At 42.6% G+C, this 25,741-nt stretch overlaps 1 protein-coding gene across 13 annotated transcripts in view; it reads left to right on the plus strand.

Annotated features, from left to right (window-relative positions):
• Positions 1 to 25,741, plus strand: part of ptprsa (protein tyrosine phosphatase receptor type Sa) — a 230,334-nt gene that overhangs the window by 48,313 nt on the left and 156,280 nt on the right. Inside the window, exon 1 of one of the 13 annotated variants that reach the window (XM_040128918.1) lies at positions 6,711 to 7,142. The exons of the other annotated variants lie outside the window; for them this stretch is intronic. The gene's annotated coding sequence lies outside the window, so the exon portion shown is untranslated. Of the gene's footprint in view, positions 1 to 6,710; positions 7,143 to 25,741 lie in introns of those variants that run through there. 13 annotated transcript variants of the gene reach the window in all.

Raw genomic sequence — 25,741 nt, forward strand, 5'->3', positions numbered from 1 at the left:
TGTGTGAAAATCATCTGTAGACCCTGTATTTTTTCTGGGGCTTCACCAAAGTATGTACTGTTATCTACCCTTCTCTCTCTCTCTCTCTCACTCACACACACACACAGACACAGACACAGGTGAACACACACAACTCCCACTCACAATCTTTCACGGTGATTCTGCCTGATCCATCCCGTTGACGGCCATGAAATGATGACTCGCTCGCCCTCTTACTGTCTTTAAGTGATCTGTGTTTGCTCCTTGGCACCCTGGTGCGCTGACCTCCTGACCCTGCATGCAAACAGAGCACCGCTGCTCCCCCATCCACTACCCTGCCGCCACCATCCCCCACCCTCTGCTACCAAATAAGGAAGACAAGAGCCACTGAGAGCAAGCAAGTCAGTCAGCCAACTCACTGAGGAAGCCATTAGTGAGCCAGCAAGCCAGCAGAGAGGTTGGTAGAAAACCACCTCTGGCATCACTCATCACTCCTGGCCTCTACTGCCTCACCCGCCTTTCCACAGTGTAGAAAGGCACATGCACGCGCATTCACGTCGTGCGCACAAACACTCGCTGAAAGGCATGCTTAAATCTGCACGCAGCATCGTGCGCATAGTGGTCCGAAAGCATTAAAGGCACTGAAATGCACACGCATACAGTTCGCTGTATACAATGACACACATTGAGAGGCACGTGCTTGAACATAAACACAGTGAAAGACACGTGCACACACAGCACATTAAAAATCACTCAAAGGCTCATGTAGGTACAAAAGGCATATTCACGGGACACTACACATACACACAACATGTACGCAGCGTAATGATATATTACTGCATAAAAGCGCCCTGCCACACAACATAAAGCATACACTCTGTAAATCCAGTAAGGAAATAATCAAAGATATGTTTCTAAATTTGCTGAAAGATGGATTTATATTGTACTATACATTACAGATACTTATCCATCAGTAAGACCGTGTATTGCCCCAATAAAACAAGCCAGCACAGAAAACACTGAACGCAAGACTTTGAGATCGCTGTTACCAGAAATTATATTTTTACATCATTAATGTTAATTGCTGATAGTTTACATTTACATTTGGTTAATTTTAAACCCAAAAATGATATGAATTCATTCTACACCAGTGGTCGTATCGGGGTGGAAAAGCTTCTCATACAGCATCTAGATATAAAAGACTAATACACTTTTTTATTATGTTTTCCACTTTGACATAACCTACACCCCTCTCACCAATTTGGTAGAGATACAAAGAAATTCATGAATTCCTTGACATGAAAAATAAATGATAAATAATTTTCTAAAAATCTAATGGATTAATAAAAGCAAATTCTTTGCAGATTTTACAGATTCTTCCTCTAAATACAGTAGCTGTAGTCATGGAGGAACATCAACATCAAGTATTTACATGACTGTTTGATATGTAGTATGAAATAAAGGTCTAACCCCACACATGATACACACCAGTGTAGATCAACTGACACCTTCTCCAGTTTACAACATTCACAGTTAAACTGACCATTTTACTCAGTCCAGTAATGCCAACTTGGAAAATTGAAATCTACAGTGCAAGCAGCAGCGGGCACCATATGAATGCAACATTTGTAAGATTAACAGGATTCACAAGACACACAGTTAAACACAGTAATACAAAACACTCCCTCTCTGTCTGGGTCTCTGTCTTCCTCTTTTCTTTCTCTCGCTCTGAAATTCTTTGGTTTATTTAGCTACACTCTTTCACCTGCCTCGAAATGTCAGCTAAGTTCAACGAGCTGGAGGGAAAACACTCTGAGAGAGAGAGCCATATTGAGAGAGAGCCGGTTAAAAGAAGTGCGTGAGAGTTGAAGGAGAAAGAGAGGCAGTGAGTGTGTTTGGTTACAGAACCGCCCGCCAAGATTGTTACACTGACTCTAATGCATTATACTAACAAATAACACTGTATAATTTAGGCATTTATCTGATGTCTTCTCCACAAAGGCCATTGTTAGACTAGTAAAGTGAGACTCTTATCACACAGTCATGGCAGGATGCGGTAAATGACAGATTGGATACACAAAAATGGGATTTTGCTCACATGGCTGTGAGCTTCAAAAGCATACAAAGTGATCTGAACCACTCTGAAAAGTGAGCCAGAGATGTTACCAAATTCACAAAATTAACACAGGTTTCAGATGCGGCACTGCTTTTGTAATAACAACTACTTTGAAGTAGTGGGAAAAATGGCAGCAATGAACTGGGATGAGAAACATTCCAGTTTATGTCAGCATTGACCTGCAGAGAAACCTGTCTAGATATTGTTACAGCTGGACTGTCGTCAGAGGGTAAGATTTTAACCTTGCCACTGCCCACATGTCCTTTTGCACTGAAGTAAAGCTCAGCATGACAGTGAACCCCATTATGTCTGACTGATGGAACACATACACTCACCGAGCACTTTATTAGGAACAACTGTACACCTGCTTATTCATGCAATTATCAAACCAGCCAATTGTGTGACAGCAGTGCAATGTATAAAATCATGCAGATACAGATCAGTTAATGTTCACAACAAACATCAGAATTGGGAAAAAAACTGGATCTCAGTGACTTTGACCAATTTGTCAGTGTCAGACGGGCTGGTTTGAGTACTTCTGAAACTGCTTATCACATCTTCTAATGGCTACGTCCTGCGTGATAAAGCACTATCCCAAAGAAAATGTCGCCTCACACTCTTTTCCCGAACATGACAATGAGTTCAGTGTACTTCAGTGGCCTCCAAAGTCACCAGATCCGAATCCAATGGAACGCCTTTGGGCCGTGGTAGAACGGGAGATTGGCAGCATGAATGTGCAGCTGCAAAATCTGCAGAAATTATCTGATGCAATCACATCAACATGGAGCAGAATCTCAAAGAGATGTTTCCAACATCATGTGGAATCCATGACACAGAGAACTGAGGCTGTTTTGAGGGCAAAGGTAGGCCCTACCCAGTATTAGTATGGAGTTCCTAATAAAGTGCTTGGTGAGTTTAAATAACTGTGTGTTTCACAGAGAAATGTACCACGTGCAAGATGGTATCTAAAGAGCTCCAAAATTCCTAAAAATGCAGAGAGGGCTGACAGATTCATTCTCTATCAGCATTATGTAATTCATTTCATTCCCATCCCTGCCCCTCTGAGTACACCCACCAAGCTTCCATCTCCATTCTCAGACTCCAGTCTATTGCAGTGCTCACTTATGTATCAAGGTAATGAATTCATAATCTCTGTCAAGCTCTTTGTAGATCTCTATCGTGGTGGGAGATAAGAGGGAGCATCGTTGCACTCTAATAGCCGTCTGTCTGCCTCTGTTCCTGCTTTCTGTGTGTGTGTGTGTGTGTGTGTGTGTGTGTGTGTGTGTGTGTTTGTGCGTGTACAGTATGTGTATGCGTGTGTGTAAAGTAAACCACCCATCACCGCAAACCCCAGCACAGTGTCCTCCATTTTGGCTTCCTGGGAGGAAAAAAAAGATTCAAGCCCAGAGCACAGTCACTTCTCAGCTAACTGTTGAAACTACTTCCACCAAAGGCAGCAAATGTCTCTCACAGAGAAGAGCTTTGAGCACTGGTCCACATTCTCTCTTTCTTCCAGGGTCTTGTTTGCACTAAAACACCACATAACACTTTCCAACCTGGCTGACAAACACTCAATCACAGGCAGAGTAAATATCCAAGAGGGTGGCAGACTCACAGTAACTAAACTTGTGACAGCGGGTGGCTCTTGAGGGCTGCTGACTGCTGCGTTCGTGTGTTTTTAATTGTGTTTTCCGTGGGGTGATGAAATGTCCTCCATTTTAGCGCGAGTTGGCAGTAAGTGGGCTGTCGCCTCCAGGGACAGAGTGAGCGATGGCCCGCTGCTATCGGAGGTGATTGTGCCTCAACCCCTACGGGTGACACAGATGAACGGAGGGGAGCGGGAAGACAATAAGGGAAGACGTGACATGCTTTTTTTTTTTTAACCGCCTTTTCATAGATTTAAAAACAGGGCAGGGGTCAAGGAAGAACTGTAAGTATTCATGTAAATCAAAGCTAAACTTTGGCAGTGTTCACAACTTTTTAACATTCTTCTCTTTTGTTGGCTTTTGAGCTAAGCACTTCCTGCCTCTATAAATGTAAAAGCAGTGGTATATAGAAGGTAAACACTCGCCCGGGCCAATTTACTCACCTTTTTGTTAGCATATCCCGTGCATATGGAAATTTACATTATGTTAATGTTGAGTGAGTTCAATGACTCCAAGTCCTTCGAAGTCAGCTAAAATAACTGTATTACATACAAAATGTAGTGATACCTCTGTATAATATGAGAAACATACTACTTCCTCGAAAGGTTTTTTTCTTGCATGTTAGCGTTTTCGGTTGGACAGCAGTGATAGGCAGACATTGTGATGAGGATCACCTTCACTTGAGAGCATAACAGCTGACAGAAGAAGGCCAGTAGTTTCAACAAGGTTCACTGGTTGTTTGGAGCATCTTCACACAGTACATGCTGTTACATGATTTGGTAACAAGACGCAAACGATTAAACGCTTTCCCTCAAGCACTGGCCACATCTTCCGCTCTCTGAATTTACATGGCGTTTATGAACACTCACAAGGAAAACAAAAAGTGGAGAGGGAGAGCAGGGGAAGAGAGCTCCTAGTGTGGAGGAGTCTCATTATTCCGTTATGGATTGCACATGTCAGGCGGTAAGTGCTCTTTTTATCCTTCCAAAGCACTAGCCTCGGCCACTGAGCGCATTTTCCTACCCGAGTGAAATTTACCATGTTAAGGCTCACGCCACCAGGGGAATGGCGGTGAGAGCTCTGGGTTGCCGCTAAGATTTACCAGCTTGATTAAATAAGGGGCTGTAGTGTGAATAAGAGGCCAAGGGAGAAATCTGTGCAATATAATTGCATATTTTTTCCTCAGTAGTTAGATTGATTAGACCCCCCTTCCCATACACATGCCCCTGACACCTCCTTATGTAGTGTTACATGTCACGCTGGGTTTTAAACAAAGAGCAGAGAGAGGGCAGTGGAGGATTGCTTGTGGCTCAGGATGGCTTTCTGCCAACACACAGCAAAGATGGGTCTTTTTAAAGGGCCTGTTCCCATCCATTATTGCCTGCATACCTTGAAAAGTTCACACAAAATATATTGCTGCTCTTTCTTCAATTGGGCAGGAGAGGCCTTTCATTTGATGCACTATGCCTCACAAATTCCAAAGACTGTCTAATTTCAGTCTCATATCCTTCAATTTTCCATCACACACCCTGGTCCTAAATGCACCAGAAAGGTGCTTTGACGTGGCCAGCTAGCAGCATTTTTCAGCCGAGCATTTGTGGCCGGGTTGGGGGGAAAGTTTATTTTTCTGTTCAGAGGCCACAGTGGCTTGTATATGTTACTACCACTACCAGTTACTTCCAGTACCACCTGAACCTGAATGAATTTTGGATTAGAATATAATCTCAAACAAAAGTAAGGAAAACTTAACTGGCTTCAGCCAAAAGTGTAATAATATGTGGCTGTATGCTGGCTGGTGGTAACTGACTGTGGGTGAGCCGTTGATGTGTCAACAGTCAGTGTCTTCCCTCCCTGCTGGACAGAGTGGACATCAGCTCTCTCTATTCAGATTCAAATCCCACCAGCCAATCAGAATTGCTGTTTCAACTCAAAGCCAATGTAATTGGCTGAAACCATGTTAAAATCCCTCCTCACTTACAGCAAAGTCACCAAAGTAGGATGAAGAGTGGAAACTTGCACCAAAAAGATTCTACCATATGAATAATCACTATTATAGCTGATTGTTTGCTGATTGTTTGTTTTGCTGTTGTTCTTTTGTAGCACACTAACTCAAAAAGCTGTATTCAGATATTTATTAAATAATTAAAACTAAGTCACTTTTCCAAATTGTGATCATGTCACATACAACAATTCCTGTCTGTTCCAGTATTGTATTTTAGCTGACGTGCATAGTATAGAATAGTGTAGTATAGAGAGCTCACAAACTGTATAACATGTGTAGGTTGTTCTGCCATAAGAAAAGATAAAACAGCCCCAAGGTGAGAACACTTCAGGAGCAAGCAATATAAAATAATATAAAACTATATAAAAATTTGTTTCTTAAAACAAATGTTTGGCGTTAACAGTGGTAAGTAAAAGTGGTGACCCTTTACTCGTGTATGAAATTTTTGTCACTATTTACAGGACATCAGATTGTAATAATGATTTGTATTTGCGAATTAGGTTCTTGTAAGTTTAGCCTTGTAGTTTAAACAAACAGTTCCTACACAAGTAACTTAACATGAGATTTAAAAAAAAAGAAAAAAGACATTGTATAACTTACAAATATTCACGGTTTTGAAGTAAGTTCTCACGCAATTCCCACAGTCCTTCTCTAAGGGCCTCATGTCATTGCACCATTGCTCTGTATATTTGTCTCCTCTTCATTCTGGCACTGGAGCCAAGATTTATAAAATAAAAAAGCAGCCACAGTAACTCGTCTCGCGAAAGGCCCCATTGTGTGATGATTTCCGACTACACGTACATGAACGCACCAAGTGATAGGATTTACGACGCAGGAGAAGTGCAGAGACGAAGTTTATGAGGCGGCATTGAATGCAGCACAGCGCTCCGTATTTTTTCCCTTGCTCTAGAGGGGAGGGAGAAGGGGGGCATTTGACTCCTGTCTCCCCACCCCCCAGTCCGTACGAGGTGGATTTAGGAAGAAAGGAGTCCGGACCTGGGACGCGGAGATAACGAGCGACACCGGCAAAGAGATCTACGTTTGGGGATCCGCGCGCGGCGGCGTCGCGCACGGATTATTCTAGAGTATTTTTTATGTTTCTTCCATTGAGGAGATTGTGGCTCGGAGCGTCTGATCCGGGGGGGGAAAGGGAATACAAACGCACGGTGAATAATACTCGCCCCCTCCGTTAACAAGTGACTGCTCTGCCGCTGGAGAACGTGGAATATAGCGGTTCTTTTTTTCCCTTTCTTTCTTTCTTACTGTCGGGGATGCAAAACAACAGTTTTTGTGCTGGGGAAATGCGACTGGTCGCCCGCCGAGGATACGGATTTTAAAAGCCGTCCCCCGAGAGCCAACTAGGGGGTAGTCCGAGAAGTACTTTTTCTCACGCGTTGAAGTAAGTGCCTGCAACTTTTCTGACTTTTTTTTTTAACCCTCGAAAAGCTCGGCATCAGCGTAGAGAGCAGGCCAAGGACACTGTGAGGCAAATAAAAGTTGGGGGAAAGATACAGTTTCCATCTTTGCTGTAATGCTGCGCCGTTTTATCTGCGGGGAGTTCGTGCAAGTAGACCTCAGTATGCGTGGTGGGGGGAGAAAAGGTGTAAGTGTTCTCTCTTGCGCTGAGTGCGTTTCAGAGGAAACGTTATGTGTCCCGTCTTTATTCGGTGCTGGTCAGCCTTAAATTTCTTTGTATTTTCGTATGCGGAATCAAGATTGCGGTAAGTAATTTTGTCCAGAGTCTGTGCCTGAATGCAGAGATTTCCGAATTTCATTAAATCCTGCCCCCCCCCCCCCCAATACAAAAAACAAAAAACCAGACAGATCAAACACTGAACCTCCATTCTGGCGACATTCGCCCCACATGCTCAAATTCTTTTTTGCGTTTGAAAACATGGAGGCAGGCATCTCTCAGTCACTTCACTGTGCATATTCTGCTGATGCGATGGGTAAATGTTCATCAGTAATTTTAATGGCATGCAATACCCTAAAAATACCCATTAAACATTTAATTACAAATGGAAAGGGAGATGAAATCACTGTTTTAAGAAATCTCTCTAATATTCCCATATATTGTGTTTGGGGGATTTTTATGTCGTCTGCTACACCATAGAGAGTAATATTGTAGTAGTTTTGAATTTACTGTGTCTGTAGTATGTAGTAGTAAGCTTTGCCTTTAGATTCATGTAAATGGTTGAAGTTCTTTTGTTGTATGTATAACAAAGAGCTCCTGTGAGTTCCTTTTTCTGATGTTTGTACAATATCCTTTTCATTTTGTAGCACTATTTCTTTTTTGTTTAAGGGTAATTTTTTGCCCTGAGAAGTCAATTTTGTCTGATTGAGTTGGAAAGTTTAGATACAGCCGCAGGCTATGGTCCTGCTTTTCTTCTTCATCTCTTTTTTTTCTCTTTTTCTTTTTTTTTTCTCTCGGTTAAGGCACGCTACACTGAGTCAAGTGAGTCCAATTGGAATTGCAATGGATCTTAATTTTATCAGAACATTTAAAGCCAAACCTTCCCCGGGCAACATACACCCGCCCCCTCTCCACCCTCTCAACCCAACAGCAACTGCAAGCCAAAAAAAGATTAGCAAGGCATTTCATTTACTGGAGGTTGCCGAACAGACGATTTCAAACACTGTTGTTCTTGTTCCCAATGTTAATAATGATAACAGAGAAATATCTTGAAATTTAGGGAATTCAGAGGTCAGGGTCGGCCACAGAAAAGCAGCATGAAATCAAGCTGGAAGATGTTTATTGGGCTGAGGCTTGGGGTTGAAGGACAAGGAATTCATTTAAACCTACTAGTTAGTGGTATTTACTGCATATTTCGTCTCTGTTTCACATCTTGGTGAGCTTTTTACAGCTTGGTGGAGAATGAATCTGTATTCTGTTCTATTCTGCTATTATTGAACAACCAACGCAGATTCTACCAAATGCAATTTCAATTTGTAATTGAAATTCAGGTTTACCTATTTTGGAACTCCCGCTCATCAGTCTTGTATTCCAGTGTTCAATCAGCCTGCTCGGTTGTATAAATAAACCCATTTGTCTTATGATGAGAGTCACACGCTGATTGTCAGTAGCAAGAAGGAGTCTTGTCCTTCAGACTAATTGGACAACACGTATACCAAGAGGCTGTGTGTCAAGTGTGTTCTGGGTTCTTAATGTGGCTTTAATTGAACAATTTATCACCCCTGATCACTGTCAAATAACTGGGCAAGCAACTCAAAAGGCACTGAAAATGCCAAGGAAAAGATGCCAGGCACAGTCAGCTAAGTGTGACTGGCGTGTCTGTCACAGCGGCATCAGCAAGGTGCTGTTCTATGTAATTTTATAATTTTTTTTATTGATATTGTTCATTTATTTTGGTCTGTAGAAAACCACAGATCGATGCATTTGTGAGTGGCAAGCTTGTAAGCGGTGGTAATGAACAGTTGAGAAAGAGGAGGCAGTGAGAACATTGTATCCTTGAGAACGTCTTTTATTGGACAAAACTTTTGATTTCTCCCCGGAGCTCCTTTCCCTACCCTTGTAAGAAAAGCTAATTGAATTGTGCCCCGGATATGATGTTTTTTTTCCCCCCAAGTACGGAGGTCTTGGAGAAGTGTCCTCCTCAGGGTTTTGAAATTCATTTCCTTTGCAATTATTACTTTCTGAGCTGTTTTTCTTTTATTTCCCCCACCTCAACAGTAGGGTGCATTCTCTCCATTTTTGACGGGACCAAAGGGGAGAAGAGAGGGAGATTCTAGATAGCCGTAGGCCTGGCGGACAGACTGTGAGCTATTCAAAGTCATTAATTTCACATCAGATATTTGAAAGAGAGTTCAGAAGTTGTCTTTCGGACAATGTAGTTTTTTTGCTGACAACCAGCGAAACATTTTCAAAGTGTCGAAATCAGATCTCTGCCATTTGCAGAGCACATACATAGATACTGTATATTGGTCGATGTAGCAATAAACGATGAACTATCCTAAAAGCGATTTAATAACTTTTATCTCTTCAATTACTGTGCCTCTTTTTCTACTTTAATTTATGCCACAGTCTAATCAAAGTGTATAAAATCCTTAACTCATAATGAGACCAAATCATTAATCAGCGAACAGTACACATTTACTGCATGTACACATGTAGCCCTTTGTTCAAGGCTTTTAGTCCTACAATTTCACAGTCACCCACTTTTTCATCACCCTGTGCCCTGTCAAATCCAAATTAGGAGCATTTTGGTGGCATCAAGTGCTTTGCAATTAGTCACAGTGCACTTGACGCAACAACACAGTTAATAACAGCTGCTCTGTGACTGTCATTGCAGAGAGAAAGAGAGAAATGTGTACTGTGCAAAAGCGCTGTTGCACTCACAGCTAATTGTGTTTATTCATTTTAATTTGCTCCAAGTGCCAAATCAGTGCTCTTCCAGCGACACGAGGTGCAATTAGTCTGACTGTGAAAACAGGAGGCGGCATGTCTTGTAAAATGTCCCCTCCTCTCTTCCTCTTTGATTTGTGGATTCGCCATCACTTGTCATTCACATTTCTTTGATTGCCACATCACCAGGCTGGCGAAACACTGTGAAACTAACATGTCACAAATTCATAGAATAAAAGTCAGTGTGCACCCAGTGGAAAGATCATGCAAATTACAACATTGTTACACATGTATAAAAACAATAACGCCTACAGTAAGAAGTGAACTCTCACTCTGTCTCTGGATATTTCAGTTATGCATTAGATATGAGGCTCCACTGGCTATTATTAGCAAGACAGCAAGACCACCAATGCTTTATGATGATGTTGTGTAATATAGTGTTATGTACTAAAGTTCATATGCTTTTAGGCATAAGAGAACTTGGCCTGGTGTCCGCTAGAATATTGGAACTAATTTTTTCAAATAAAATAATGGGGCCTGTTTGTGGTCTTGGTTATTCTTGATCTTTGATTACTTTATTTGCATTGCTTTATTTCATCATATATTAGGGAGGGGATGTGCACAAGTCTTACACTGTTAAATAATATTAACGACATTCCATACATTACATTCATTGTTTCGTGGCGACCTTTTGTTGGGTTCCTACATTTCCCAGAACAAATTTTGGCAACAGTAAGAACAGGAATGAACTTTTGGCATTGATCTGTAGCCTACGTTAATAAGTAGTAGTGTTCTTCCTATCATGAAAAGTACTTATTGCAGCCCTCAAGCCTGAAAGACTTTTGTGCCTGAGAGTCTGTAAACACATACAGTGTGGCTTTTACCAGACCAGACTGAAGAGCAACAAAATAACGAATCTTTTGTGCGTTTGGTTTGTTTTGTTCCATGCTGAATGTTAGTACAGTCCCACAGGATATCTTCAACTGCTCTACCTTCTCTGCGTTTGTTTGGTGTATGAGATTGCAGATACAGCACATACTATGTGTTTTTGAATCTGGAAACAGGTCAGCTTTAGGCCTTTGTCTGTGCAAGCCTCTACAAGCTGGGGTTATCCAGAAACACATTCTCTGCCTTCCTTTGCAAAAATGTTTACTTTTACCCTCACAATCTGGATTTCTCTTTCAAAATACAACACATATTCTGCTGCACCTGATTACTGTACATTAGACAAATCAAGTAAATGATAGCTGAGGAGAGGGGGCGACTTTTTTTGTAATCTGGTTCAATGGTAAGTGCATGTTACTAACCATCACATGCTTTAGAGGATCCCTGAATATGCACTCTCAGTACTGTGAGGCACTTTGGATAAAATTGTCAGAACTTTTACACCTGGGGTAGTAATATTTGTCAAGACAGAAATAGCCATCAGTAAAAGAATTGCAGTAATGACAATTTAAAATGTCATCACGGTTAAACTTCTGGACACTAGTGTATCATTTTTACTCTATAGACCTACATTTTTACCCTAGCCAGAAGGGAAGAAACATGAGACTAGTGGCTTGCAGAGGAATTACTGACCACTCACTCAGACACCCCTGCTGGTTGTCTTGGGTCTAAAATTGGTAGCTCTGTCCTCGGTGGAGCTCATTGGAGATGAGAAATGGCCATAACTCTCCTGGCAGCACGCAAAAGTCATATTTACACACCAAATCCCCTGAACACGAATGGTCAACGTTCCAAAACAAGCAAGCAATGGTTTTGAAATGGGGGGTGTTGAGAGGCAAGGGACAGATAAGACAAGGCTGTGATAATGTTTGTGAACTCAGTAGGATTGATCCATTGCTGGCTGAGTTAAAGCCCACCTTCCATCTTAGCTGGCTTTAAGTCTCTTCTGGTGTTCGCTCATTCTTGGTTTTACCTCATCCCTCTATCCCCCTTACTGAATTTATCTTTCTCCTACACAACACTTTCTCTACATTCCTGTTTTTTGTCTTTCCATCCCTCTTTCATTTCTCTGTCTACCTGACCTTAAAATCTTCAGATGCATGTTTGGATCCAAATGTTTTTTGATTAAGCTACCAAATTTTTTCCTGAGACAGACTATATGTATATTGCATTTTTGCTACTGTATAAGTATTTGGTCAGATCTTGAATATGTCTATAGTGCAATTAGACCCGAATTTTATATGTTTCATGTTTTTTTGCCCTTGTATCACCCAGATATACCAAGTGGGAAATTAGTCTTAATCAGAGAATTTGCAGTCATCACGTTATTGTGTGCAGAATTTAAGGTAGCTTCTCATACACAGAGACACACTTATCCCTGCCAGGCTATCTGGTAAAGCCTTGGGGAATACATTGACACATTGTCACCTCCCCAGCCTCCTGCCCGTTCCCTTGGTACCTCCGGTTTTGCAAAGTGATTCGCTCCAGCTCCTTCTGAAGAAGTGACAGTAATCTGCTTTTGATGACAAGCAGGAGTAGAAATTCTGTTGATGCCTGCTACTCCCTCATTCACTCTAGTCTGCCTCCCTCAAGATGTAACACACTTGAACAAACATGGTGCATAGTTTGTTAAAGCCCGAGAGGAAACCATATCAAACACAGAGTACTCACACAAACACCCATTCACTCTCCTTTCCCTCTGGCCCTGACCCCATCCTCTTTATGGTTATAGAGTTAATGTGAACTGGTGTTTCATGGTGAAAAGTAATTAACACCCAGTCTAGGACAGGCATCAAATGGGCGTGTCTGGTCCTGTCTCGCTGCTGTCTCCTGATGCTTGCTGTTAGGCTTTTCCTATGTTAAGTGTGATTACCAGCTGGCCTCCCCCAGATTATATGCACAGAGGTTCCCCTTGGGGCGTCTGCCTCCTCCTCGTCTCTGCAAACTAGGTCTGGCAGGAAGGGCAGCCTTGCGCCCTGGCAGTTTGACCCCTGTGAGGTTGCAGACACGTGGTGGGGGGGTTGGCTATGGACCCCCATTCTCACGCCTGAAGGGTTTGAACAGGTTGCAGTTAGCTCATTTAAACGCTGTTCATGCAGGCCGCTAGATGGCCCACACCAGCCTGTTGCGCCATCTGTATCAAGCGTCTATCTGTGAAGCAGGATGCAGTAGAGTGGAACAGTTTCCAAAAGCATTTCTGTTTGTGCACACAGCCTTGTGAGGCAATAAACTTTTGAACACTTTGCCAAAATTAAGTGCACGACAGCTGACTGGTAATGAAGGTCACTTGTCTTTTCCCTGCATCAGCCAATCTGTCCATCAGCAGCAAAGTGTCTTGTTAAGTTTCCCTGAGCAATGTACCAAACCCTTTCATCTCACTCACTGTACTTATTGTCAGTTCAGTATTTATAAAAGCATCTAAAATTAGCAATGTGATTGGCTCTTAGTTAACTGGACAGTCTGATTTTTAAACGAGGGGATCCAGCTGCTAAAGAACACAGCTCCCTTATACCATCACCTGTGATTAGTCTACAATGTCAAAGATTGATTTATTTCTGATTGTGCTGCTTCCTCTCACCATCGCTTTTCCCACCGTAACTCACAACCTCCTCCAAATCCAAACACAATACAGCAAACAAGAGGTACTTAGGATGCCGTTTGCTTGCAGTGCTGTATTTGAGAGCAGTTTTGCAACTTTTTCAAATGTGCTAAATTCTCACTTTATTTACTATATATATATTTATTTATTCAGTCACTGTATGAAAAGTTAATGTAACTTTGGATTTTGAATATCGCTCCAGCATCTGTCCTATGAAGAAAAGCTGAATATAAGATTGAAAAGGCTGACTGTGCCCATAATTTTAAACAACTGTTTTATTATTTACTGTGAAGTAAAAGAACATGGTAATATTTTCATGCATTACAAGAGCAGTGTCTGACCTTTATAAATCCTTTTTATGTGAATGGTCACAGACACCAGTCAAATAACCAGTTCTGACTAATTCACACCAAACACTGGCTTTTACCATGTTTTTGCTTCAGTGTGAAATGGTTATAAGAGAGGTGAGTGGTTTTGTGCGTGTATGTGTGTCCAAAAGTTGTTAATCTGATGGTGCTTATTGTGCGCACACAGAGCGCCCAGGACTAGATGGCTCTGCCCATTCAGATGACGCCACGCTCACACACACACCCATCCGCTTTCCCCCAACCCAGCACCCTGTCTTTTGTTCCTGCCCTCTCCACACATGCACACCCTCACCCAAACTTTAGGGACATCTGGTATGGGGGGGGGGGGGGGGGGGTAAACTTCAGGGGGAAGAGAAAGGCAGAGAAGGGGAAGGAGGACAAGAGTGTGGGGAGGTACACTCAGCTGCCCCAAGGGGTGGGAGCTGAGAAATGGGGGTCGCAAAGAGAGATGTGTATGCAGGATAGTGGGGGTTGTTGTCATAGAGGAGAGAAAGGGAAGTGGGGTAGATAAAGAGTAGGCAGATAATTGATGGATAGAAGTAATTGTGTGTAATGCAAGCAAGGAAACATGGGCCTCTGGGTAGGAGAGATATAGAGAGGGAGAAAGAGAGGGAGCCAGTGAATAGGAGTAGAGAAAGGAGGGGGATAAAGACAGGGAAAGGGAATAATGAAAAGAGGGAGCGTGTGAGAAATGGGAGGCTAGGGAGAAGGAGAGAGATAAGAAGACAACAAGGAAGCGTACAGAAAGGAAAGGAGAGGAGACTGGGAGAAAGAATCAGGGGAGGAGTAGCAGGAGGAATGGGAGGGGGCCTGCTGTTCTGTTGCATCACACAGCACAAGCTGGGGTTAAGAAGGAGTAACTACCTGCCTGTCAGGCTGATTGTTCATCCCTATGCATCAGGGGATACATGTCCTGGTTTATGAGAGATGGCATGGATTCACTATGTGGGCCACAGAAAATGGCTGCCTGTTCATCTCTGGGAAAATAAGCAGCACTGCCGGGTTGGGCTCTCAGAGCTGGTGATGGTTTCTTTGTATGCAGATGATGCCACCATCTCCCTTACTGCAAAATGCTCATTGTCAACCGTTTTCAGGTGTTATTCCCATTTTACCCTCTCTGTTTTCAGTCTTGCTCACTGAAATAATTTATTTTGTATTAATATTATTATGTATTCCCCCACCGCAACAAAAGCCCTCCATCAAAAAGCCCAATCATAACGCCTCCTCAGTAATTACAACTCCGGCAGCCTGAGCGCCTATTCAAACAGCATGCTGCCTCATATTTCAGTGAAATGGAAACAAAGCCTATGTACTCCAGTCTGGATACACAAATTACAGCATACTAGTGGCGCGCAAAAGAAAAAAATTCTGAAAGAAGGCACCAGAGGCAAAATGCATTGAGTATCCTCTCACTTTCTCAATGTGCATCAAGCGCATCATGGTGAAGAGAGTAAAACCTTCGCCAGCCCCTGGGAAGACAGAAGGGGACACTTGTATGTAAATGGTGACAGGCACTCTCAACCGTATTCCAGCTGACAGGAGAAGTTGAAGATTTTGTTGTTTCTCTGACATTTGTTTTTTTGGGATGAAGATGAATGTAAAAAGGCTGCTTTACAATATATGGTTGTGTGTGAAATGCTCTTGTGCATTTGTCACACATATACAGAATGTGAATGCACACACACAGTAAAGAATGACATTGACTCCAAAGAAACTTTACAGTGCAGCATTTAACTAAGATCCAAGTCCACATTTTCTTCTAGGGTTTATTGTTCTAAAGTATTGACCAACACATCAAAGTGGTTGTCAGAGTGCTACCATAAGCTTGGTGGATATGATTTTTGATGCAGTGTGTTCTGTTTGCTTGCTCTAGGTCTTACAGATTCTGGGATCAAGATAATGTAGGGTAGAAGATGAATAAAAATAATCCGAGCAATTCCAGTAAGGCTCTAGCACCTGCAGTGGCTGCCCCCCTAATTAACTCTTGAGTCTCAGTGTCTAAGAAGATAATCCTGATTAAAAAGTGATGGAGGCTGGGGAAGAATGACAGCATAGCAATCAGAGATACTGGCCACGGGTGGGGAGATTAGCACTACCAGAGTATGGGGGGGCTACCCACTTGCTGCTGTCACCCTTTTGTTTACGGATATAGTCCATGGCAGAATAATGGTTTTGGAGATTTTATTTTTTTCCACAGGTTTTTGTACTAGGGGAAGATTGCCTTGGACACTAAACCACTTTGATTTTTGTGTTTTTGATGGAGGTTTGTTGTGGTTTGTTACAGATGAGAACAGAGTAGCCGATTATGCACCATAGGATTACTCATTTTCAATGTTTAGATACATCACATAGACAGCATTCAAGACTTATAATTTAAAAGCTGCCTGACTTATTACAACACTGTCATTTGATATAGCTGCAGAGAAGTTAGGCCAGGTGGTCACTATACAATGGGACAGCTGATTTGGCCTGTCATGCAAGTTTTCAGGAACAGTATATCAACATGATCATTAGGATCATTATGGAGTATCATCACCACCCCGCTACACAGTTCCATGTTCCGCATTCCATGTTCCTTGACTCATCTGGGATGTTCCAGTTGGTATAAAGCATGTTTGACATTCTTACAGCTATCCGATAACATGAATGGTGGAACGAGCTGATTTGTCGCTAAGGCTAGTACTAGGACATCCAATTAAACAACGCTTAGTGAGTGTCTCGCCTTTGAGGGATTGTCTTGTGACCATACAGTCTCAGTTATCCCTGCAATGGCAAGTTTTTTTGCCAAATACCTTGTGGGAATGTCCTGGATGCAGTCCTGCTACCTGCACATTCTCAGGATGTTGTTTAAATCTCTTCACTATGAAGTGTAAAAAGTAAGCAGTCACCTGTTAGTTTATCTGGTGAAAGAGGAATTTGGGCAAACAGGGTAGGAGTAAAGTAGATGGATTTTTTAAAGGGAAATGAATAAGGCTGTTATCAGACACTGATTTTCCATTGATATGGGGAGATAGTGTTGACACAGAGGGAAGCAGGGAGCCAGCGCTGCTCTGATTATGCTTGCAGCCTGATGCCACCAAGTGGGAACTAGAAGAGAAGTGCACTTCAGAGATAGGCAGACATCATATAGAACTAGGTGAAGACAGCAGGAACAGTGTCAGGAAGAGGAAAGGGACAAGACCAAACTGTTATTCAATGTAATAGATAAATAAATTGGAACTCATCATCTTAAGATACAGTTTCTTAGATAAACAGGGCATCTGGTGGTAAAAGTGAGAAAAACATATTTAAATGTTTGATCCCAGCAATGCCCAGTGAGTGTCCTTGAGCAAAAAGCACCATCTGCAGTATTTCCATGCTCATTATAAGTTATTCTAAATAAAAGTGTCAGCTATGAAGCTAAAATTTGAGCACAAAGCAAAAGATTTGAAGACTGGCAAGGATGCTCCCTGCCCACTGTTGTGATTTAGTCTTAAAGCCAAAGAGATGAGTGGGGGGTATCTGAAGATAAACCCCCCCCCCCCCCATGACATTTGTCATCATACAGCCCCCAGTCTGTAGTCTCAACAGGGTGGAGGTAGGGCTACAAACACGGGGACAGAAGGGGAGACAAAAGGTCTGGCATGGAAATGGGGATTGCCGTTCACAGCCCCATCAAACTTACCCTAGGGTTAGAAAAAGAGAGAGAGACAGAAACAATGAAATGAGAAAGGGCAGTGAGAGAGTTGGAAGTAGTAAGAGAGAAGGGAGGGAGGGTGGCTGTAGTTAGAAACAGGAGGTAGATGGAGAGCAGAGGGTCTTCCACTTTCATGGAGATAAAGGAGCACTAATGAATTTGAACCAGTGCCCTCTAGGGATATACCATAAGGGCAAAAATAGGAATGAGCAGATTGGAGTTTAGTGGGTTTTTAAAGTACAGCCAAACTGTCCTTTAGATGCACAGGGGTGCTCCCAATTCTGCAATCACTAAGATGGCCGTTACACCACTTGCCAACTGCTGCGGGTCAGGCCTGTGCCACGGCTCGGAGAGGACTTGATGCCAAAGGCAATGTGTCTATCTGGCCAGGCTAGTAAACTCCTCCAGCCAATGAGATTATATATCTGCCCATCTAACCCAGTTACCTTGTTTGCCCAGCACTGGGTGTACTGAAATGCTGATTATAGTGTTATACAGTATTGTAGTTAAGTGTAGTCTTGACCTGTGTGTAAGATGGTACCAACATTGTCGGTTAAGGGATTTGTTTTCTTCTGTAGCATACTGGGTAGAATGTGGCATGTAGACTCCCAGGGTCTCATTCTGAAAATTGATGCATTCATTGTAGTATAAAATGCTTTGGATAAGTGTCCAGCAAATGACAGATTTTATGTTTCATACGTCTGCAGTTCTCACAAATAACCGCATTAAATGATCAGTTTTTTGTACTTTATACAGTGATTGGTCGACCACAACAGTAATGTTTAGCAGTGTTTCTGGAACACTAAGGACTCTGATTTTGCCTGGAGCCTGCACCTAAATACCTTATCTATCATTTTTACAATGTGTTGTTTTACCACACGGAGAGACCAAACACCGTCTGTGGCATCTACCCCCATGTGGAGGTAATGGTCTTGCCCCTAAGCTGTGGGCCTAGCCAGTTAGTAATGAAGTGGGCCCCTCGATTGTAAATCACAGAGGGGTCTTGTTTGGCTGACGCCTTTGGGAGAATTGCATGGGAATGGCATGTGCTATGAAGGGCAGCCTGGCTATAGTGCAGGGAGACACTAAAAACAACAGGGCAGCTTTGTACATGATGGATGTTGGCCTTTGCCTCTGTTTGTGTCATATGGGATCTGAATATTAAAAGGGAACTGAAGAGATGAGACATGAGCTGGGGTGTCATATTTATGTTCAGTCAAAGGCAGTTTGTTATGTTTTATCCTTCTAGGGGGTATTGGCATTTTGATCCCAATTGAGCCTCTGGTGAAAAAGTTTGTGGCCTCTGGCAGCTTGCTCCCAAGACAAACTTTTGATCTTGGTGAAGTTGCAACTGACAGTTTTCAGGTGATTTGACAAACTTGTAGATTTGTGATATGCCAGTTTCCTTTGGTATATCTGGTATTCAACTTTTTAGGGGTCAACTTTGCAAATTTTGGATGTTATTCCACACGCTCCAGATGATCTTGCTAGCCTTGTTGTAACTTGTAAGTCTGTCACATGGTCACATGAGACAGTCCCAGTGTCAGTCCTGGTAACGTTAGCTGAGAGCTGTGACTAACGCACGAAACTGTCGCTAAGATCCTTGTCTGAGAATAACTAATAATAATTAATGTTGATGCATAATGAATAATGTTGGATTACTATTTTTTATTATATGGGCTATTCTGGATTTTTGTGGCATATCATATATTAATAATGATTAAATAAAACATAGCATTCTAATACTGACTTAGACGTTGATTACCATGGCAACAGTCAAAGCTTCAAGGCATTCGGGTCAGCCCTAAATGTAAAATATATTTTCTTGGAAGAAAGTAAGTGATGAGGAGAGAGGTAGGAAGGTGATTTTTTTCCCCCCCTCTATGCAGTAAGCAACGACTAACCTATTTGGATGAAATTTCAAGTCTAACAATTTTGGTAAATTGCCTTTTGCACACTGACAGCCACCTTAAGCCTCTCAGGCGGAGTGGAGTTGGACATAGTATGTTTATAAAAAGAAGCCAGGAGGAACCTTGAAGAACCTGGGCCTTTCTTTGAAGTCAGCTATTTTCCTTCACTTCAAGTGCGTCACTCACTTCAAAGTGAAAATTTCATGCAAAATGTACTGATTTTTCTCCCCTCCTCTCCTTTGTGTAGAATTTAAAGCCCATAAAATGGGTCTGGGGAGACTCTGTCAGAAGGTATCTGTAACCTAAGATGACTCCCTCTGTGTGTATTTGTGTGAGCGTGTTTTGGTGCCTCTGACAGCTTGCGGGCCTACAAAGCTGTGTGTGTGATCTTGTGCATATCCACATAAAGAGGCCTGCAGATGAAGCTCGGCGGTGGTCTGAGGCTTTGCTTTTGTTAACGAGATGGAATCCAGAGAGCGTCAGCCGTGTGTGGAATCATAGTAAGATAGGTTTGACCCCTGTGGTTTGTGGTGAAAGAGGGGGACTTGAATGTGGTTGGTGAGTAAGACTCTTCACTAGTTGAAGTCAGCTGCCTTGCTAAAAAAAAGTTACCAAAGCCACCATATCTACTTCAGATTCACATTCCAAGTCTGTGAAAACTAAATATGCACCACTTACAGCACAACTTTGCATGAGCTAATGACTTTGATGTCAATGAGATTAAAGGCGTGCATGGAGAAAAATGGCTGGCATACCATGGGAAATGAGCTTTTGCTTGTGTGCACTGTGTTCAGTCTTGTTTGTACAGAGGGGCTTTAGTGGTTATTAGCCTGTTCAAGCACCTTTAATATTTTCTGTCATGATTGTAATTAGAACCTCTACTTGATGCTTTCCATTTTAATAGATGAAGCCAGCACTGCCACACAAGCTTGTAAACAGATGTGGGTGTCCTCTCTACTAAACACAGCAGATTTGTGTGTGTGTGTGTTTGTGTGTGTTTGTGTTTGTGTTTGTGTGTGTGTGTGTGTGTGTGTGTGTGTGTGTGTGTGTGTGTGTGTGTGTGTGTGCGTGCACGCGTGCATGTTCACACATATTACGAATGCTCAACTGTCTGCATGTGTCTGTATTAGTTTGTGATCGTCACATAATTTGTATCATCAACCGTCTGTACATGTGAAACTCTGTGTACAATTAACGGCTGCAACCTAGCGCACGCGCACGTGTGTGTTTGGTTGGGCAGCGAGGTGCCTTGTCTTGCCAAACATGAGTTGTGAACAATGGGGAATTATGTCCCATTCATGTGTAGGGGTCAGAGAGTGGAGAACCAGTTTGGAGGCAAGCTATCCATCAGCTTCCTGCACAGTCTCACATGTGATCCCCCCACAGCCCATCACCTCGCCCTATTTTCACCTATCATCACCAAGCGCACCCGGCTTTACACCTCCACACAATTCTTATTCCGAAGGTGACTTTGGCCCCTAGTCCTCTTGGCTTCAATTTATCTGCTGGCCAAACAACACTGTTATTGACTCTCAAATAACAAACAGGAGGGCACGTTGCCCTTCAACAATAATGCAAGATACAACACAATTTAAAATCCTCTTTTGTTCATTTTGGACACTGCAGATTGAAGTTCAAATCCTTGGACACCATCATCCAATACACTCCAAAGTAACCCCCTCCCTCACAAAGCCAATTTGCACTTTGGCTTTGAATAGCAGCCAAATGTGAGAGATATTTTTACCCAGGGTCCATGATCTCACTTGATCTGAGTCGGTGCAGGTCGTTAGCTGAGGCGATTGCATGCACTTGACCTGTTGGTGCAGGCGGCGTGGGCATACAACAGTGGGCACTGAGACAGGAGAGAGGGATGAAGGGACGGAGGGAGAAGAATGCAGAGGTCTGTGTGCGTGTGTGTGTGTGTGTGTGTGTGTGTGTGTGTGTGTGTGTGTGTGTGTGTGTGTGTGTGTATGAGCCTGTGTGTGTGTGTGTGTGTGTGTGTCTGTGTGTGTGAGCCTGTGTGCTGTACAGGCGGGCTCTTTCTTTACTAGGAATGAAGGAGCGGGAGCGATGGAGGCAGGGAGTAGGAGGAAGAGGCGGAGGAGGAGGAGGGGTAGATGCAAGGATTCCTTTGAGACCAAGGCTGCCAGATCTGTCAAGGAGAAGACTGGAGAGGGAGGAAGAGAGCACATGAAAACAAGAGGGGAGGAAGCATGTTAGTTAGAAGAGAGAGAGAGAGCATATTAGAAAGTATGAGGGAGAAAAGAAGAAATTGACAGGGAAGTATTATTACAGTGCTAGTGAGCAATCAGCCAAAAAAGAAAAAAAAAAAAATTACTGCTACTTTGATGGACCTAATATTTTGTCCTCATCGTTTGATGTGGGCCTCATGAGATTTTAATGCTGCTCCACTTTGCCGGTGGGCAGTTGTGTACCACTTTCAGATTAGCATGTCAGCGTATTGCAGGGTAAGAGAGCAAAGACATTGGAAGGACATAACCAGATACCCCACAAGAGAAGCTGTCCCCCCTCTAAGCATTCCCCTTTCCTTCCGCTTGTTATCTCGTCCCTTCCCCTCCCTCAGCATTGAGTGGTGAAACAGTGTGAGTGAAAAGCTTTACAGCTGTAATCTTCCCTTATTGCTTATTCAATTGAAAAGTCTTTCCCCCTCATTTCAGGCCTAATGTATTACATCCACCCCTCCTTACCTCAGCACCCCCTCAGTGCTTACTGTGCCTCAATTGCAGTTGCTGCCTTTGGATGACCTCTGTGGTGGGTAAAAAATGGGCTAAAGGCCACAGATGGAAATAGTATCAGCTGATAAAGGTAACAGGTGATCCGCAGTGCTAGGCAAGATTTTGAGGCAAGATTTGATTTCTTCCTGCCTGCACCTAATTCAGAGGTTACCTTTGGACTATTATGGGCCTGTTTGATACTATTTGAACTATTCTCTCAAGTAAACATGGCAACACGGTGCAGTATCATTTGCCTTGTCAGCACATGTTTTTTTTCATCATTTTCTAGGGTGATATTATGCCGGGTTGTAGTGTTGTTGACAACAGGTGAATTACCTTCGCCTCTGCTTTCATCTTTTAGCAGCATTCGACTCATCGCCTGGCACTCCGCAAGAAATCAGATGACACCTCTTGATCTTAACTTTGGTTTCTACAGTTCTGCCAGCTGATGTCAGCCCAGCTTTCATTTGACAAGATGTGCTTCCACCGAGCTCCTTCTTCCCCCCTCTCTCTCCTCTCAAATTGGCCTGTAGTGGTTATTGGCAAGTTAGACACGATAGTAGTTTGCAGATTCTCACCGCTAATATCATTCCTAGCACTGACGATCCATACAAGCACCCTGGCGGTGACTGTCACCTGACGCTGTCATCTTGTCCTTCACACGTCAGCTCAGATTTCACAGTCGGCAATAGTTTTGACAATCAGGGACTTTACACTGTCGAACAATTCAGTCCCTCAAAAGACTGTTGATTGGATTAGGATCGTGACATTAAAGTTGATGTCTTTAGGAAAAAGATGGAACCCCTTTGAAGACGGCAAGTGCAAACAGCTGGTGACAATTTTGAGGTTGCTTATGAAAGGAATGTTGTGCTATGATGTGGCGGCATTTTCTGAGGCTAACCTTGCTATATTCACACCCTTGCCTCTTTTAACTTACTGAATCTTGAAAGGCTTGCGGTGCGCCTCAGCACTGTAGCATGGCATCCAAGAAGAATCATCCTCTTTGCTACAACAACCCTTCATGTAGCTATGTTGTTATTTGGTTTTTGTACCCCAGCTGTCGTGTTGAGGCTCCAGCCACTGTCACATGGTCATCAGATGTAGGTCTCGAAGCACACTGATTTTTGGGCTGTGTGAGGCCGGTGTGAGTCAAGTCTGGACCAAACTGAAGGGAGATGTAGGAGGGTTTTTTGTTCTATTCAGAGCTGTGGGTGTCTAAACTTGAGGACATTCAAATCCCAAACAATGTAAAGCGCTCTGTAAATAAAGTTTCTTCACAGCTGAATATAGTCTGACAGTTATTGCTATACTCAGTCCCCATGGGCTGTGGTATTGTTCTGATATTGTGAAAGGCTTCTGTCTCCATTTCTTTTATTTAGCTAGGAAGATTTGCAGAGTATATGGACTGTTAAAGCAATGTCTGACTTCACATTTATCCAGTTCCACATATTGCCTCCTTGGGAGCAGCCTGTTAGATACACAGATACTTTTTTCCAAAAGAAAATTTATTTTTATAACCTTCACAAGGGAACACCAAAGAATAGTTACATCGGAATATGATAAACAAAACAGAAGAGTATCTTTGGACACAAACAGTTCATAGCAAAATTACATAATGGAGCACTGAGCTCCCTACTGGTGCAGCTTGGGGTTGATTCTCTTGCTGGAAGGCATGTGGGCTGCAGCGGTGGTAGGGCAGTGTGTCACGTTTACTGGCTCCTTGCCAGGAAATCAACCAGAAGGTGTTCCATCCCAGGCTTACTCCACTTCATCTCAAACCAGAACTGTCTTTAGTTACACCTAGCATACAACTTTGCACATTAACATTTGAAAAAATAGCGGTGAAAAGAGGTGAAAGAGCAAGGAAAGGGCCATGTGAAACAAAGCAGTAACTTCCTGGAAGAAATAAAGTTATATATTTGACGATTAACAGCTTAAAGTGTCAGAGACTGAAAAACAGCCTTAATGTAAAGGCCTTTGTTGTCCTTAATGTCCTCTCGTGTTTCTATAAAAATGTCAAAAAATGTGAGGCGAGGTAGAGAATTCAGGATAAATTTGTTTTGAGTTTTTATACCCTGGAGTCATAATGTTTTAATTTGGCTCTGCCCCCCAGTTGTGAAATTTCTGTGGCCTGCTGCCGCGTAAACAAAACACATTTAGCATAATTGCACCTTTGGTGTAGGCCTCTCTTCAAGGCGAGGTATTGATTTTCTCTCTCCCTCTGTCTCTCTCCCACTCTGCTCTTTGTTTTTCTTCTCCTCAGCTTTATTTTCCCTTCTGCATTCCTCGGCCGGAGAGCTCGCTCACTTACCCTCTCTCTCTCCACTTCCCCTGCCCTCCCCCATCACTCGCTCTCTCTTTCATGGATGGCGCTCAAGTGGAAAAATAGTAACAAGAATGCAATTCGATTATAGTAGCCAAAATAATGCTCACCTTATGGACACCGAAAACCCGGCTGCCAACCAGCCGATGTCTCAGTTCCATGTTGAAGCTGCAGTTGCTAAATCCAGTGCTGTTCTCAGTCCAGGAAGCAAAGAGAAGATCATGCTAAAAAAGACAATGGAAGCTCTGATTTACCTTGTTGATTCGTTAAAGAGTGCAATAGCAGCTCTGCAACATGTGGGAGGAATCCTGCAGACAGTTTCTCTCTGAAATTGGAGACGAGTGCAGTGGAGCTGTTTGGAGTCCTACTGTACAAGACACACGCAGATGCATCTAGTTTATACACCAACTTGCAAATGTTCATACAATATACTTGTTTTCATTTTAAATATACAGTATGGCTGATATAAAATTATAAATGACATAATTTCAAAATGGATGCACTGACTAAAATCCTTAAATGGTCTACTCACGGGCTGCCCTCTCACCGTGTTATCACTCCTAAATGATCACATAATGCCCCCCCCAAATTAATAAGCAGTTGTAAGAACAGTTTTTACACTGATCAAAGAGCAAAGGCTTAGTGGCTGTTATTCTCCATGTCTCATCTCCAGTCTTTTTCCAGCTGTCATTTGCTAGCTGTCACAATGTTTCTGTCTATAATATACAGCGATGCTTTTTTGTAACTTGGTTCGCTAAACATCCTCCAAACTTCCTTTCTGAATTGAAGCAGAATATCAAATAACATGACGGAAGGAATTTTTTTAAGGGGACAGGAAAATGCCAACTTATTGTGGAAATTAATGAAAAAGTAAGGTAATTTTAAGGTCTGGGCAATTTCTCTGGGATTTTTTTTTTTTTTTTTTTGGCCAAATGCAGCTTTAACTTCCACTGAGAACCAGTATTGCAGATGGTCTTGACTGACAGTTCATGCTCTTTTCTTAAGATTTTCAGGTTTTGAAATAGACTTATTCGAATCCATTTTCAGGGCTGGAGGGAAAAGCTACCCGTAGGTCCTTA

This window comes from Xiphias gladius, chromosome 6 (assembly GCF_016859285.1).
Source record: "Xiphias gladius isolate SHS-SW01 ecotype Sanya breed wild chromosome 6, ASM1685928v1, whole genome shotgun sequence".
Classification (NCBI taxonomy): Eukaryota; Metazoa; Chordata; class Actinopteri; order Istiophoriformes; family Xiphiidae; genus Xiphias; species Xiphias gladius.